Source organism: Neophocaena asiaeorientalis, unplaced genomic scaffold (genome assembly GCF_003031525.2).
Source record: "Neophocaena asiaeorientalis asiaeorientalis breed wild unplaced genomic scaffold, Neophocaena_asiaeorientalis_V1.1 scaffold84, whole genome shotgun sequence".
Classification (NCBI taxonomy): Eukaryota; Metazoa; Chordata; class Mammalia; order Artiodactyla; family Phocoenidae; genus Neophocaena; species Neophocaena asiaeorientalis.
In genome coordinates this window covers 2,674,563-2,691,629 of record NW_020173656.1, presented here as the reverse complement: position 1 = coordinate 2,691,629, position 17,067 = coordinate 2,674,563, and positions in this window count along the sequence as shown.

Genomic DNA, 17,067 nt, shown 5'->3' with positions numbered 1-17,067 from the left:
CAAGACACCCGTATCTTCATCCAGCCCTGCGCCTCGCCAGCTCCACCAGGACATCGAAGCTTGCCTCCCAGGCCACCTCCTCTAGGAAGCCTTCCCTGATGCCTGGATGGAAACGTCCAAGTCTCCCTCCCCAAACTCCCTTCTGGCTTTTAAGGCCAGGTTGTGGGTGCCCCATGCCCCCACTGGGACCACACTGCTGGAGGGAGGACTGTCCCCTTCACTTCTGTGCCTGCAGTGGAACACAGCACAGGTCTGGTGCCAGAGGAAGTGAAATTCACCAAGGGAACTGCTGTACACACCCTCTGCAGAAGGCTTAATAGATGTTATGTCTATAAAAAATGCTCCATGTTTAAGTAAATATGGGAGATGCTGGGTTAAGTCAGGTTTAGGTGCCTTTAAAGGGGAACTTCTCAGAACATGTGTTGATATGAGTTTTGGGTCTCCAAGAGTGGACCAGTATATGCAGTGTTTCTTTTGTTTGTTTGTTTGTTTTTTTGCGGTACGCGGGCCTCTCACTGTTGTGGCCTCTCCCATTGCGGAGCACAGGCTCCGGACGCACAGGCTCAGCGGCCATGGCTCACGGGCCCAGGCGCTCCGCGGCATGTGGGATCTTCCCGGAGCGGGGCACGAACCCGTGTCCCCTGCATCGGCAGGCAGACTCTCAGCCACTGCGCCACCAGGGAAGCCCAGTGTTTCTTAAACTTATCTGACTATGGACCTTTTGGTTCGAGTAATGCCTTGTTCCATGGAACACACTTTGAGAAATGTTAGAGAATGCGGTCAGATCTAGATATATTTTAACAGCCCCCTCATTTTATAGAGAAGGAGTCAAGCCCCAGAGATGAACTAGTGGAGTCAGGACAGAACCCAGGATATTCCCCATCTCACCTTGACCTCAGATACGTCACCTAGGGTAAGAATTAGTCCTGAGCTTCAGGCCAAGGGGATCAAGGCCGCAATGTGACCTTGGAAAAGTCTGGGCTCAGTTTGACCTGCCCAGTTCCTGGTATCTCCCAGGCAAGGCTAGAGGCACAGTCTGAGTCCCTAAATGGGGGCTGCAGGGGTCTGGTGGAGACGTCGGAAGTCTACTGGTCTTGTTTGATAGGATGGTGGCAGAAACCTAAATGCTGCTTGGGCCGCTGCCTAGGCCATCCCAGGAGAGCTATGAGGGGGCTTGGCTGTCCTGAAGGTCTCCTCCTTTCCAGGGTTCTTGAGAGGCTGCCCAAGGATAGACTATTCTTTAGTAACTGGTGAGACGTTTGTCTTTTCAGTGTACCGACACCTCCCAGCTTTCTGCCGGCCTCTACCACAGAAGTCTCTAAGGCTCATTCTCAGAAGGCGCACAGGCAGGAGGTGACTATTTCCCGCGGTCAGCATGGGCAGCCCAGATGCCCAACAGCAGAGGGTGGTCGAGCCAATCTTAGGTCGATGCCATGAAATCCTACATATGAGAGGCTGGGGAGAGGGGGCCCAACAGAAGAAAGGTCGGCATCCTCCCACCACCACCAGGGAGCCGCGCGCCGTGCTTAAGCATAGACGTTCTAGCTGACACCTCTAGGCTGAGTGGCCATAGGCAAATACTAGACCCTTTTGAGCCTTGGTTTCTGCATGGATGCAGTGGGATGGTAACACAGTACCCACTTCACAGGGCTGTTAGGAGGACTGAGCCAATTAATCCCTCGGAACAGCACCTGCCGTGCTTACCATTGTCAAGAAGCAGCTCCAGGGCGGGGTCAGGCTCCAGTCCTGTGTGACGTGTGCCTGCCTGCGTTCTTCAATCTCCCCATTTCTCAGTTTCCTTAGCTAGAAAACAGAACCGATATGGCACCTGTAGAGTAATTGTTGGGTTTAAGCAAGCTGATTCATGAAAAGTACTTGGAGGTGTGGACGCCATGTAATACGCACTCAAACATGCTATCATTTTATCAGTGACACAGGGAAATGAGGATATAAAATATTATGAAGTGAAAAAAAATCAGGCTGCAAACTGGCCTGGGCTTTGTTTTCCAATTGCAGTAGCTTCCCAGTTTGAGGGGAGGCTGGGCAGGGGGTGGGCTGTGCAGACCTACCCTCACAGGCCTGGAGCCTCTATCCTCAAAAGGCATGTGTCCTGGGATGCCCTCCTTACAGGGGGTGAGTTCCCGATCCATCTGCAACTCTGCACCTCCCCAGGGTGAGGGAAAGGCTTCTGGTCATTAAAAGATTTCACAACAAAGTCCCAGGAGCCTGACCATCGATCCCAAAGACCCTTCGCCATGTTCCCCAGGGTGCTGAGGGGTCTAAACAGGACCCCTGGTTTCCTGCCTCAATGTCTGGGTTCCCAAAGAGGATCCAGATGAGCCCCAGCCCAATTAATTCTTGACACTCTAATGTGTATATGCTAATTCTAACTTTCCAGGGAGGGGCTTCAGTAAAGATCAGAAGTCAGGCTCATATGTCCTGGTTCTTTTTTTCTGTAAAGTTTTGAAATAAAACACATACACACACTCAACTTTAAGATCTCGCATTTTCTCTGTCCCCAGCTGCACGTGCAACCTTGAAGAACTCCTACTCTCCCTGAATTATGTCGGATTTGATAGTTAGCAGAGGTTTTTATGAGCACGTTTTATAGTCATCCTTCAAAACAACCACATGAAATGGGTCAGGGGCTTATTCTCTTTAGCAGACAGAAGGGTTGAGTCACTCACAAGATGCTGATATGCTTTAAATGTGTGGAGAGAGATACATATACACACGTAGATATCAGTCAAGCTATAATTATCCCCAATAATCGGGGAGGGGGGAGGTATTTTTAGAATAAGCTAACTTTTTTGAAAACTTACTATGTACCAGAGTCTATTCCAATCATTTAATAAACACACCTCATGTGATTCTCAAGGCAACTATAGAAGGTAGATAATATTGATTTTTACCAAGTGAGGAAACCTAATTCAGAAAGGTTAAGTGACTGGCCCAAGGTCACAGGCTCTGAAAACATGTATTATCAATTGCATCGTCCTGTCTTATCATGAAATGGAATCCTTTTAAAACCCCTACACTTTCTCTGAGCAAATAACATGACTGTCCTGGCTATGGGCTTGAGGGAGAGTGGCGTCCTCAGTGACGAAGGTCAGCCTCTAAGAATCTCCCATAACACTTCTCCCAGGGAAAGAGAATGGGCTCTGGAGCAGGCCAATCTGGACCCAAACTCCAGGTCTGCCATTCACTAGCTGTGCCCTCTCACTGGGCTTCCAGGGGCCTTTTCCTGGCCTGAGTCCCCAAGCAGAGTATTTGGATTCAGATCTGCTGGGTGATGCAGCACCCAGATGCGCCCTGCGGAGGCTTCCTGCATCTGGTTCCCACCACACTTCCTCTGAGACGAGAGCTGATGCTCGATAGCTTCCCTCAGCCTGTGGCTGTCTGGCCCAGGTGAATTTGGCCTGAGGTGTAAATCCTGAAGCGGGATTACTGAGAGAGCCAGAGTCCGATAGGTCAGAACACCTTCATTTAAACAGACCAAAAAGTCCCAGTGCCCACGTGACCAACTGCCTGGGGGGCACATCTGCTAAGAGCTCTTGCTCCTGCCAAGTCCTCAGCCCTGTCACTCACTCCCCACCGAGGAAGGCGGTGTCCGGGAGCTGGCACCACTGACCCACCCGAGGTCGCACAGAGAGGCTGCAGGACAGCAGGGAAACAGAATGTTCTCCTCGCCCTAAGGCCCCCTGACCCTCGTGTCCTATATGGAGAATGTCCGCTTTGTCCTGTGGAAAGTCCCCAAGTGGCTGGACTAACAAGTGACTCCAGCTGGAGCGCTCTGCTAACTCTGGCCACATTTCCTATATTTCCGTTCCTGGGATCCATCCTTTGCCCCTTCCAGATCTGAAAGTGACCTCCTGGGCCTCCTGGGAATGCAACTGCTCTCCCGCTACCGCTCAGATCTGGGGCTGCTCCTTCCTGGGGAGGGGTCAGCCAGCCATCCACTGTCCACCCCGAGCCCTCCCGCGTCCACTACCTTTCCTGTCCCAGCTGTGAGCCTCCCTGGGGGCTGGTTTAGAATGAAGACAATTGCCTCAGATAAAGAAGCACCAGCCTCCTCCCCTTGTGGCTAAAATGATCAGAAACTGAACCTGTATTGCTGACCTCAGCCGCCTCCGGGCACTGGTCCCTCTGGGAGCCTGTGCTGTCCCCATACTCAGGCCTGCGTGCCAGCCCTGGACAAGGTAGGCTCCTTCTAAAAGAGCTACTGCACTGCCTGCTTTTTCTGGCTCCACTTCAGGTACACATAGATCATGGGGTCCAGGTAGCCAGGGGCTGCTAGCGTGTCTCCCAGGAGGAGTAGAAGCTCCATCGTGGCCTGCACTGCCATTGCCAAGGCCACAGCCACCATGCGATTCCTCCCTGGAGACGCACAGCGGATGTCTTTGCCTCCCTCCCCTTCTGACTGCTTCACAACCATCTCCATGCCGGCTTCCTCCTCACTCACTGAAGTTTCTCAGTTACTTGCATTCTTGCTGTTGGATAGATCCCAGCTCCTGTATTATTCCATTGCATCCAAAATGCTTCAAGGAAGGAATGTCATAGCCTCCCCCCCATTTTTTTAACCCCCTAGAAAGATGTGTTCAGGGATAAGTCCCCAACAAGTAATATTTGATGAGCGTGTTGGTGGAGAGCTTGGAAGTGTCCCTGCATCCTTTTGTCCCTGCAGCAGACACTGGAAGAGACACAGCACAGGCACCAGGCAGAAGCAGAGACCACACCCTGCAGGGCACAAAACCTCTCCCTCACGTCATCAACCAGAAGCTTCTCAAGGCTCCCATGTGGCAGGTAGGGCAGGAGTTTTGCAAAAGGGGTGACCCAAGGCCGGGTCAGGGAGGTGACTTGCTCCACTTACACGAGACCAGGACTAATTCCCAAGCCCTTGACCTCCAGCTGAAGGGCTTTGAGTCAGCTCTCCTGGCCCCAAGTGGCCCAGCTCACAGAAGTTAGGATGGGAGCAGGGTGGGGGACACAGAAAGCAAAAGCACCAGTCCCCTCACAGGGTCCAGCGGTACACCTCCCTGGAGAGGCCCGCCTTTCCCTTCTGTCCACCAAAATGATCCTGGAGAAGCCACGAGATGTTTCTGAGCAAAGAAGTGACTCAGTCAGATTCCTTAACAGCCGAGGGAGCTGTGGCCCCTGTTTCTGCCATTCTCCGCCACTACCCTCAGATGCCCTGCGTGCACCTTCTCCTCTGCACCGCTCGCCGTCAGTGAGGGGGGCTGAAACCAGAAGCAGCCTGAGTCATGGGCAGCGCAAAGGCAGGACAGCTGCCAGGAGGAGAGAGTGCTTGGCCCTGGCCGAACCCCCTCAGTCTGTGGGAATCGCTCTGTCCCTGCAGACGGGCTTCCCAAGGGAGATGGCTCCAGGCCCAAGGTCACACAGCTACTTAGGTGTCAGAGCCGGAACTCAGGTGTCTCTCTTACACCAAAGGCCGCCCTCTTGCCATACACCTTGTCCTCTTATTACCTGTACTGAAGTTTTGACCTTGCTCTGTTGGCTGGTTCCTCAAGGACATCTCATGCACATCTGATCTATCCCAGGGACTAGGGGCCCCTTGGCAGGAGGGTGAACAGCATCTCAAAGTGGAGTGAACAGCCAACTCCTGGCTCCGGGAGGTGAGATTAGGATCAGAGTTATTCCACTGGCAGCAGGGGAGATCAGACTTGGCCTCCTCTGTAAGCAGGAGTTGTGTAAGAAGCAGTTGGTCACAGCCTCACCACTGGGGTTGCTGACTACTCGCCGTGGGGCAGCGATGGGGTGGGCTTTGTCCAAACGCTGTCTCATCAAGCCTTGCCCCTTCCCCGTGGGATAGGAAGAGCCTCTCATTCAGGGTTTAAAACTCCCTTATGGTAGGAAAAACGAGGCTTTCTCTGCATCTGGGGAAGGGGCTCTGCAAAGAGGCCAGGACAGCACTGGCCCAGAATAAAAGGACTGGTGTCAGCAAAATCGAGGCAGGTTTAACTCCTCCCTTTAGGAATGCTTTGAAACCTGATCTCTCCTCACTACAGAAAGACGTGACTTTGACATTTCAAGTCACTGCCACTCAGATTTCCCGGGACGGCTGCCTTGGGAGGCACCTACCAGCTTCCGCAGGAACATCTTCTTATCAATGCAGCAGCTATTGACAGTGACACGGGACTTGGGTCTGGGCTCCGGGGAGAAAGACAGGAGCCTGGGCTTCTGTCTTGGGTGGGATAGAACCAGATAGGCTCCAGCCCTGGTGGAGTCCGATGCTGCTGGTCCCTGGGGAGGACATCAGGTCCTGGTCCCCCCAGGAGAGCGCCTGAGGGGTGGAGGTAGAGAAAAGCCTTGGCAGGGTCCTGGCCAGGTCCTCAGGGAGCTCATCAAGGAATAAGTGTATCACCTAAAAAGGAAATTGGCAGAAGGGGTGGGGAGCAGAAAGGGCAGGAGTGTCTCCATCCTATTGATACTCGGAAAGGTTCTGGCAGGAGGAAAAAAGGAAGAAGACAAAGGCAAGTGAGTGGCCAGCATGGCAGGAGTGGGACTAGGGGGAAGGGTGGAAGTGGCTCTTGGCCATGTGGTGACTCACAGATACAGAGCCCTCCAAGCACAGGGAGAGTCCAGAGCTGTGACCTGTGGTGCCAGGGGGCCTCAGAGCCCCAGGGCTCAGATGAGGAAGAGGAAGCCTGTTCCCATCTGCCGATCGGCAAACTTTCACCAGATGCCCTGTCTGCAGCTGGGCCCCTGGCCTAGGACCTGGCACCAGCCCCTGCCTCTGGACTGACAGATGGTGGCAGTCACGTGGCTAAGGGGGGTCCTATAGCTCTGGAAATGGAAGGGCTTTCTTCTAGGGCTCGGCAGCCCCTCCACGGAGGGCTCCCCGGGTCTTAGAGCGCATGAAGGTGAGGCTGGGGGAGAAAGGTGGCACTGACTGTGCCCACCCACTCCAGGGACACTTGTCTCCCTCCATTCTCTTCCTCCACTTTCTCTCCTGCCAAGTCCAAACTCAACCCAACTCACTGGCCAACCCAACCCAATGGCCAAAGAATGAGGACAGCTCCTTCTCCCCTGGGGCCTGCTCACAGCTGAGATCACACCTGGGGACCCTTTTGCCAAGACAGCATACTTTGTTAGCTATAGCAATCAACAAAGGGGGTCAGGCAGGGCCCTTTCTCTGTGGCATCTGCTTAGATGGCCCAACATGCTAGGGTCTGCCAGGGACACAGCCAGACAGAGGCTCCCCCGACTCGCAATGAGGGATTGGTATGTCATCATTTACCATCTGGAGAGCTCCGCCCTGTGTCCCCGCCAGGCCCATAATGGGAGCTGCTGGTTGGCTTACTTCTCTGGTTCTGCCCAAGCAGCTGAAGGGGAGGGAAAGGCTGTTTTCATAAAAGATGGCATTGACTCTGTTCTTAAAAAGGGCTAAACCCCAATTCTGAAATGAGTCACTGTGGGAATGACTTGAAATGTGATATTTGTCTTCTCATCTCTTCTTTGCTTTCTGGAATTTCAAAGTTGAGTCTGGCGATGGAAGTAGGTAAAGATGTAACAAAGTAAGTTTGTAAGATGTTCTTACTTTTCCCTCTCATTCGCTTACTCATTCCCAAGGAGCGTGTGGTGCAAAGGAAAGTTTGAGGGATCCGCAGCCAGATGACCTGGATCAGCGTCCCACGTCAACACAACCCGGAGGATGTAGTCCTCCTGGGGGCCCCCGCAGGGATGCCCAACCCTTTCTGCGGCTTCTAACCGAGCCCGAGCACAGGCAGGGAGAAGGAGGGCAGGATGACCTGGCTGAGGATGTTGGCCTGTCGTGTTAGATCTCGCCAGGACGTACCTCCGAGAAGCCAGCGCAGCTTCTCAGAACATTCCAACCAGCTGGGCTGGGGGTGGTGTGGGTGGAGAGCGGCCTCGTCCTCCAAGCTATGTCTGCGGGGGCTGTTTGATGCTTCCTTAAATAGGCATCAAATTTTGAAAGATCCCTTAGGAAAGTGTTTCCATCTAAAATAGAAACTGCTTAATATTATTTTCAGCTTTCCAAGAAGGAGCCCCAGATCCCTGCAGGAGCCCCTTATCCAAGGAAGATGAGGGAAAGTTTGGGAAAGCAGAGACCCAGAGAGTTTGAGGTTATTCGTCTACTTTTAGAATCACAGACCCCCCAGGTTAGAAGGACCCCCACCCTCATTTGTGACAGTCCTCAGCCTCCAGGCAAGAGCAACCTTAGCAGCGGAGGAGAAGGGCCTGTTCCCTATCCAGTACATTCAGTTGGGCGCCCGTGATCTGGGGGCTGCTGCCGCCTGTTATGGGATGAGTGTGGATGCACTCTCGCTGTCTGAAACTTTGCCTGCATCAGGTTCAAATCCTCCTGCCTCGCCACCGATGCCTCCTCATTCCTCTGCAGGGATACACTGGCAATTCCCTGCCTCACCTCCACCAACCCGCAAACCCACAGTGCCAGGCAGATAGCAGGTGCTTAATCACCACTTGCTGACCTAAACCAGCCCAGGCACCAACGAGGCCGCCGGCTGCAAAGCCTCTCCTTGCACTTACCAGCTGGTCCTCACTTCTGAATCACCTGTAGCTGGTTAGCACTCTCGGCCACTTCAAATCTTTGCCCCACCATCATCTCCAGGACCTCTGCCACCAGCAGGACACAGAACCAACTCCAGGGACCGCAGAAACCTGGTCAATTTCAAGAAGGAGAGGCCTCCATCTGGGGACCCCCATGGAGGGCATGTTGGGCCTCCAGGCAGAGGAAACCTGAGGACACCTTCCCACACTACCTCTCCTGCACAACCCATATCCGAGTCCACTTCCACAAGGCGGCCTGGTGTGCACGCATCTAGGACACCTGCACAGCCCTGGCCTTTCCGACAGAGCTGTGCAGGGGATCCAGCCCAGTGAGATTCCAGCTCCAGCGCTCCCAGTGCTACTGTTGGCACTCATGAGACGGCCACAGGAGTCACATGGCCTGCGGGTGCGGGGGAGCAGAGAGCATCACAGCCTCTAGAACTTCAAGCAGTAAAGAAGCATGTACTGGGACTTCCCTGGTGGTGCAGTGGTTAAGAATCCACCTGCCAATGTAGGGGACACGGGTTCGAACCCTGGTCCGGGAAGATCCCACATGCCGCGGAGCAACTAAGCCCGTGCGCCACAACTACTGAGCCTGCGCTCTAGAGCCTGTGAGCCACAACTACTGAGCCTGCGTGCTACAACTACCAAACCCCGCGTGCCTAGAGCCCGTGTTCCACAACAAGAGAAGCCACCGCAATGAGAAGCCCGCGCACCGCAACAGAGAGTAGCCCCTGCTTGCCAAAACTAGAGAAAACCCACATGCAGCAATGAAGACCCAAAAGTAAGTAAGTAAGTCAGTAAGTATAAATAAATAAATAAATAAATAAACTCTAGTAAAAAAAAAAAAAGCATGTACTTGCACTGAGTCCGGGCTGAGGCCCCCTAGCTACCTTCCCAGCCTGAGAGAGTTGCTGAGTGCAGTAGGGCCCATGAGGATCCTGTTGTAGAGGCAGGTAAGGGATGATGGGACTTGGGAGTAGGGTGGTTGAATCCCTCTAGTGAGAAGTGGCCAGGTCCAGAACGCATTTAGGAGGTAAGGTGAATAGAATTTGCTGATGGATTAGATTTTGAGAATGAGGGATTGTAGTGGGTTAAATAGCACCCTCCAAAACTCATCTCTACCAGGAACCTCAGAATGCGACCTTACTTAGAATAGGATCTTTGCAGATGTAATTAAAGTGCAGCCATACTTGATTAGGATAGGCCATAAGTCTCCTCATGGTCTTCTGGCGTCTCTTCAGAATTCAAGGTAGAAAGAAGCAGGAAGGAAGAAGAGTCAGGTCAGCCCCATCTGCTGTTGTTGTTTTTAATCAGGAGAGCTGAAGCCCTTCCAGGAGCCTCCAACACACTCCCCTTATGTTCACTGGCCAGAATTGCCTCACATGGCCACCCCTAGCTGCCCCACCCAGAGGCTAAGAAAATGAGGTGCTGCCTTGTTAGCCTTGAGAGCTGAGTGGGAAAAAGGATGGGGACAGTTGTCGGGTCATCCATCCAACAGTCTGCCACAAGGATAATCGTGACCTCGAGCCTTCTATCTGTATATGCTGGCTGCCTTTTAGAATCCCACATTCCCCAGCTCTGCCAAATTACCCCACCTTGCAAGGTGGGAAGACCAGACGTTACTTATTCCCATTTTACAGGTGAGGAAACTGAGGCCCAGAGCTCAAAAAGGATTTGTCCAGAGTCACAAAAAGTCCATGACTGAGCCAGCCGTCGAGCTTGGTTTCCTGGTTTCCAGCTCTGCCTTACAGCACACCCAATAAAATGTATGAACCAGATCACCTTCAGACAGGTCACTGTTTCTGGCATATAACCTTGCAGGGAGACCGGCATGATCGTGGGCGAGCTCCTAACCGCCTTTTAACAGAAGCTCTGCAGTCCTGCTCCCTTCAACAGAGGGTATAGTCAAAGCATTTCCTGCCGCTTGATAGGCTAATTGCTTAATTGAATTAGTGCAGATTCCTGATGTCTCTGAGAGTTGAGTTCTCTACAAAATAGGCTGACTTGGCAGGTCCAATAGGCCGAGGCAGGGGAGGCAGCAGCAAAGAACACATGTATCAATACCCTCTGCCTGGGCTGCTGGAGGCCTTCGCTCAGGTCGTACTTGTATGTGCTCTTGGCTGGCAGGGTGCGCACAAAGGGTGCGGTTGGTGCCAATGCCCAACTGGTCTAAGCTACTCACACGTGTTGCCTGGCTAAGTCGAGCAAGGAGCTCAGAGGCGGACAGGGTGGTAAGAGGGCCATGGCTCCTGTTCAGCCTGTGTGAGCACAGCACCCGGGCCTCTTTCTCCCCTATCCAGCCTCCAGCCCAGCATGGCCAGCAAAGCTTCCCTGTGTTAGGACAAGAAAGGATGCAGGACAAAGGGGACTGAGAATCTATTCTCTAAGTGTCTGCAGGGAACATGGTGCCTTGCCCTGGCTCTACCAGGAACAAGAAGTGGCTTATCTGTTCATGGCGTTGTGCAAAGACTGGCTGATTTGCACCCTATCGGACCATCCTGACATTGACTTTGGGCTTGAGTTCAGGTGAAAAGAAAAATATCCCTAGAGGTGAATTTGGGTGACACATTGTTATGTGTTAACCAATTCCTGTGTCCTGGGTGCATAGTAGGACCACATTTCCCACCCTCCTTTGCAATTAGGCGTGGCCTATGCAACTACATTCTGACCAATGGCATTACGTGTTTACCACTGACATGCGGGGTTGCCTGTTCCAGCAGTAAGCTCATCCTGAGTTAACAGCTGTGACACTGGCATTTATCCTGCTTTCTGGTAGGCAGCATGCAGTGGAGGCTTTGGGATGCGGTATAGCTGGATATTTCTTGATCCTGCCACTTACTAGCTGTGTGACCTCAGGCAAGTTACTTAACCTCTCTGAACCTGTTTACCCATTTGAAAAAAGAGAATAATCTACCTACTCACAAAGTGGTTGTAAGAACTCAGGTGATAAATATAAAGTTCTTAGCACAGGGCCTGGCACACAGACAAGCATATGAACAGTAACTGCTATCATTTTACTGAATTGAAAATAGTGTAAAAGATTAATTATTTTAAAACTTTCATCTCACTATTTAAAATTGTATGATTTCTTTCATAAATACAGTAGTCCCTTCTTATCCACAGTTTCACTTTCCACAGTTTCCGTTACCCGTAGTCAACCATAGTCCAAAAATATTAAATGGAAAATTCCAAAAATAAACAATTCTTAAGTTTTAAATTGTGCGCCATTCTGAGTAGAGTGATGAAATCTCTCACAGTCCCAGTCCGTCTGGCCAGGGACGTGAATCATCCCTTTGCCTAGCTTATCCTGCCAGTTAATCACTTAGCAGCCCTGTTGGTTATCAGACCAACTGTCAAGGTAACACAGTGCTGTTGTTTAAGCAACCCTTATTTGACTTAATAATGGCCCCAAAGCATAAGAGTAGTGATGCTGGCAATTCGAATATGCCAAAGAGAAGCCATAAGTGCTTCCTTTAAGTGAAAGGGGATGTTCTCAATAAAGAAAGAAAAAAAATCATATGCTGAGGGTGCTAATATCTATGGTAAGAACAAATCTTCTCTCTGTGAAACTGTGAAGAAAGAAAAAGAAATTTGTTCTAGGTTTGCTGTCACACCTCAGACTGCAAAAGTTACAGCCACAGTGTGTGATAAGTGCTTAGTTAAGATGGAAAAGGCATTAAATTTGTACAATAAGACATTTTGAGAGAGAGAGAGAGAACACATTCACATCACTCATTATTATTGCTGTTATAATTGTTCTATTTTATTATCATTGTTCTTAATCTCTTACAGTGCCTAATTTATAAATTAAACTTTACCATAGGTATGCGTGTATAGGAAATATACCCAAGAGTGTATATAGGGTTCGCTACTATCTGTGCAGATAAAAGGGGGAACTACTGTAGCATAAAAGGAAATTGAGACGACCAAAAGGAAAGCAGTCACTCCCATGGAATCCTGGACTAAGTTACCAGCCTGGGAATTCTATAATAAACTGATTTTGGAAACAGCTTGTCCTGAGTTGTCCAAAGAGGCAGACCAGGGAGGCTGGCTTCTAGCTGGATTGAGGGCAGCTGGACCCTGGCCGGCTCCACACTGCAGGTAGTGGGGCTGCTGGACGCCGCAGTGGGTGGCCAGGGCCGCAGGGGCGGGCTCTTCTGGACAGGGCCAAGTCCACTCTCCGGACCGAATCCTCCTGGACTTGACTTCAGAACAGCTCTAGCTGGACACCCAGATTCATCTCTCTAGCTGTGCGACCATGACGTCACTCTTTGTCATTTTAGCCATTCGGATAGGCATGTAGGGAAATCTCATTGTGTTTTAATTTGCATTTCCCAATGATGATGAACATCTCATTTACTTATTTTCCACGTCTATACCCTCTTCTCTGAAATGCTTCTTCACGTCTTTTACCCATTTTCTAATTGGAATTTTGTGGGGTTTTTTTACTGTTGAATTTTAGGAGCTCTTATATAGTCTAAATACTAGTCTTTTGTTGGATATATAGTTTACAAATATTTTCTCCCAGTTTGTAGTTTGCCTTTTCACCATCTTAATGGGTCTTTCATAGAGCAAACTTTTTAATTTTGATGAGGTTCACATTATCAGTTTTTCCTCTTAAGGATCATGCTTTTGCTGCCAAGTCTAAGAACTCTTTGCCTAGCCCTAGATCACAAAGATCTCTCCTATTTTTGTCTAAAAATCTTACAGTTTTACATATTACATTTAAGCTCACAATCCATTTTGAGTTAATTTTTGTATAAGGTGTGAGTTTTAAGTTGAGGTTCATTCTTTTGCTGATGGATATCCAATCACTCCTGCATCATTTGTTGAAAAGGCTACCCTTCATCCATTCGGTTACTTTTGCACCTTTGTCAGATAGCAACAGGGTATATATGTGTGGGTCTATATCTGGGTTCTCTATTGATTTCTGGGTCTATCCCCTGCCAATACCATACCGTCTTGCTTACTGTAGCTATATAGTAAGGCTTAATATTGAGTAGAGTGATTGCTCCTACTTTATTCCTCTTTTTCAAGATTATTTTAGCTCTTCTAGATCTTGTGCATTTCCATATAAATTTTAGAATAAACTTGTCTAAGTCTACAGGAAATTTTTCTAGAAATTTGATGGAAACTGCATTTAACCTATAGATCAATTGAGGGAGAAATGACATCCTTACTATGCTGGGTTTCTCAATCCATGAACATAGTATGTTTCTCTATTTCTTTAGGTTCTGCTACCGTAAGAAAAGAAAAAAGTAAAAACAAAATAGCTGTATTAGGTTCTTTTTCCAATTATGTAGACAAAAAAGTAATGAAACAATGTCTTTTGCATTGTAGTGAAGTGAATGAAGTCTGGTAACTTTTATTAGGCTCTACGTGAGTGTCAGAACCTACTCATTTAATCCTCACAACAGCCCTATGAGGTGGGTACAATTATTATCTCCATTTTATAGGAAACTGAGGCTCAGAGAAGTCAACTTGCCTGAGATTCTATAGCTCATAATCAGTAGAGGCCTAATATTCCAGGTTTCACCTACTTTCCCCAGGGCACACCCTCCCTTCACCATTATGGTGAGGATGGGGGAAGTAGGCTGGGCCAGAGCCCTGGTATCATCTCAGAGCTAGGGAAGCAGTCTCAGCCCTGTACTTACCCACCAGCCTCCCTCCCGCCAGTGGCCTGGGTGTGAGAACCTCAGTGTCACAGAAGACAGTCCCCATCTTCCACAGGGAGGAAGAATTAGACCCCAAATGAAGGCCATGACTAGGACCCAGACAACTAGGATTATCCTCACTGACATCAGCAAATCGCTCTGTGGTGGGTTTCCTGTAATTACCTCTTAAATCCACTCCTACCAAAACTCAGTGGGGAAGGAATTATTACCCCCGTTTTACAGCTGAGGCAGCCATGCTCAGGGAATTCAATAGAGGGAACTGTGCTGGGCAGGCTGACCATGCCTTGCTCAGAGGAGGGGGTGGTGGGCTTGGCTTCTCAGCCCCTCCCCTGTGACCAGTCAAGGTCGCACCACTGGCCAGAGGCCCATCCAGTGTAAGGGCAGGTGTCATAGGTCCAGAGACCCGGTACTCACCTTGCCCCTCCCCCACCTGCGGCACAAACCCACTCTTGGGCCTTCACTTCCGTGACCCCTGCACCGAGGACGGCCAAGAGCATAAGAAACTCTGAGGGCACTAGAAAGTGGACCCTGCTCAAGAGAGCCCTCCTGGCCCGAGCAGGGCCTGGCAAGGCGTGGCTTGGACACACAAAAGGTGGAGAGAGCATGGCGGGTGCTCAGAGAGCCCCCCAAACACCCTCATTGGACAGATGATGGCCATGGCAGCACAAGTGTTTCCAAAAGAGCCCAGTAAGAGCAATTGCACCGGGCCCATCGGGCCCCTGCTGCCCAGCAAACAGCCCCTGCTGGCAGGGGTTCCTGGTTGACTTTGAATATTTGGGTGCCGTGAAGTTTAGGAAAAGGGAAGCAGGGAGGTACCTGCCAGGCAGAGCTCAGGGCTGGGGGGCAGGTGGCTGGACCAGAGTCTTTCAGGGCCCTGGGCTCTCATGTCAGCTTGCTGCCCCTTTCTGGAATGGCCTTGTGGGGTGGTGAGAGGTGGGGGACTAATACTGGTTTGTTTTCATGGATTTTGGGGGGGCAGCAGATATGGGGGTCACTCTGGAAAATGCAAGGCTTGCAGAAGTTGAGCTGCAGAAACAGAACCTCTCTGGTACTTTCTGTGTGCTGGAGGGAAGCACCGGGTCACACTTTCCACCACTGCCCTGCTTGGCTGTGCAGTTGTGGGGTGCTCATCATGCCTTCTGCACACACACCCCCACATTCATTCACCACACTTTGCTTAGTGGTCGCTCCGTGCCCTGCCCCAGGCTGGCTGCTGGCCGATCGGCCCAGTTTCCTCTCTAACTCCTGACCTACTCCTCTGTGAAAGCTGAGAAGCCAAGCTAAGTGGCCAGCTCCGCCCAGGGCAGCCTCAGCCCACGAGAAGCTCCACGTTAGAGGCCTAGGGTCCAGAGAAGGGCTGCTTGTCACAGGTCTGCCAGCTCTGTGTGCTCTGCAGGGAAAGACAAGTGACCTATTTGGGTTGGAGACTCTCAGTGATGGCCAACGTCTAAACGGGTCTGATCCCTTCTCTGTGGGTGGTCATTGTGATTCCTGGGATACCAGACCTGCTTCCCCCAGACATCCACCAACAGGGCCCTAAATGAGATGTAAACAGAGGAACAATTTGAAGATTTGTGGGTTGTTCTTTTCCGAGGGGATTTCAGATTTGGGGGCTTTTGCTACATTGAAGAGACAAAAAAAAAAAATCGTAATTAGTCATCCCCCACCCCACCCCCAGGTGAGAAGATTAAGCCTCTGGAGGTAAGGACAGTGCATCCCACAGGCAGCCTGGTTCCTTCTCCACCGAAGTGAAGTTTAATTCGTTTCCATTCACAAAGAATTAATGTCTAATTATTCATTAACCCCCACTGGCTATTATATTCCTGAGTGCCAAATCCTCTTCATTCTGGGGCAGTAACTTGGGTATTACTTCGTTTCTTAGGCACTTCATTCACCTTGAACTTCTGGCAACACGCGTGGCTAACCCAGGGAGACCTTTCCCAATAGAAAGGCAACTCATCCGATCCCTAGGTCTCCTGGGGGATGACTGGGGAGGATGGATCCTGAATTTAGCAAGTGAGAGTGGCACCTCTCACCAAAAGGCCAGGAGTCAGGTTTGGGAGCTGTTGCAGGGGAGCCTGGGCATGCCCAAACTTTGGAGAAAGGCCCGAAACGGTCCTTTGCCCACCCCCCTCGCTGTTCAGTGGAGAAACTGAGGTCTGAGATGGCTGAGGCGGGGCACTTGTCAAAGCTTAAGAGCAAGGACTCCTAGATTTTGAGAATCTAAAAGTAAGCTCTTAAATGATGGGGTGCTAATGAAAGAAACAATGTTTTCCCAGGGAAATGCGTATGTGCTTTTATACTCTGAAATTTGCACAAATGACAGGGGATTCAGACTCCTTGAAGTCCATCTTTGCAATCTAGGTTATGAAGTCATGATCTTTACAAAAAACAAAATAAAACAAAAACATTCTTTTACTGAAGTGTAGTTGATTTACAATGTTGTGTTAATTACTGCTGTACAGCAAAGTGATTCAGTTATATCAATTTTTTTTATATTCTTTTCCACTATGGTTTATCATAGGATATTGAATGTAGTTTCTCTGTGCTATACAGTAGGACCTTGTTGTTTATCCATTCTGTATATAAAAGCTTACATCTGCGAACCCCAAATTCCCACTCCATCCCTCCCCCAACCTCCTCCCCCTTGGCAACCCCCAGTCTGTTCTCTATGTCTGTGATTCTGTTTCTGCCAAACAAAAACTTCTGAGTGACGAAAAACACCATAAACAAAGTAAAAAGACCAATGCAAAACTAGGAAAAATATTTGCAACTTATATAAAAGACAAAGGTTAATATCCTAATAAATAAAGAGCTTCTAAAACTAAAGAAGAAGGAT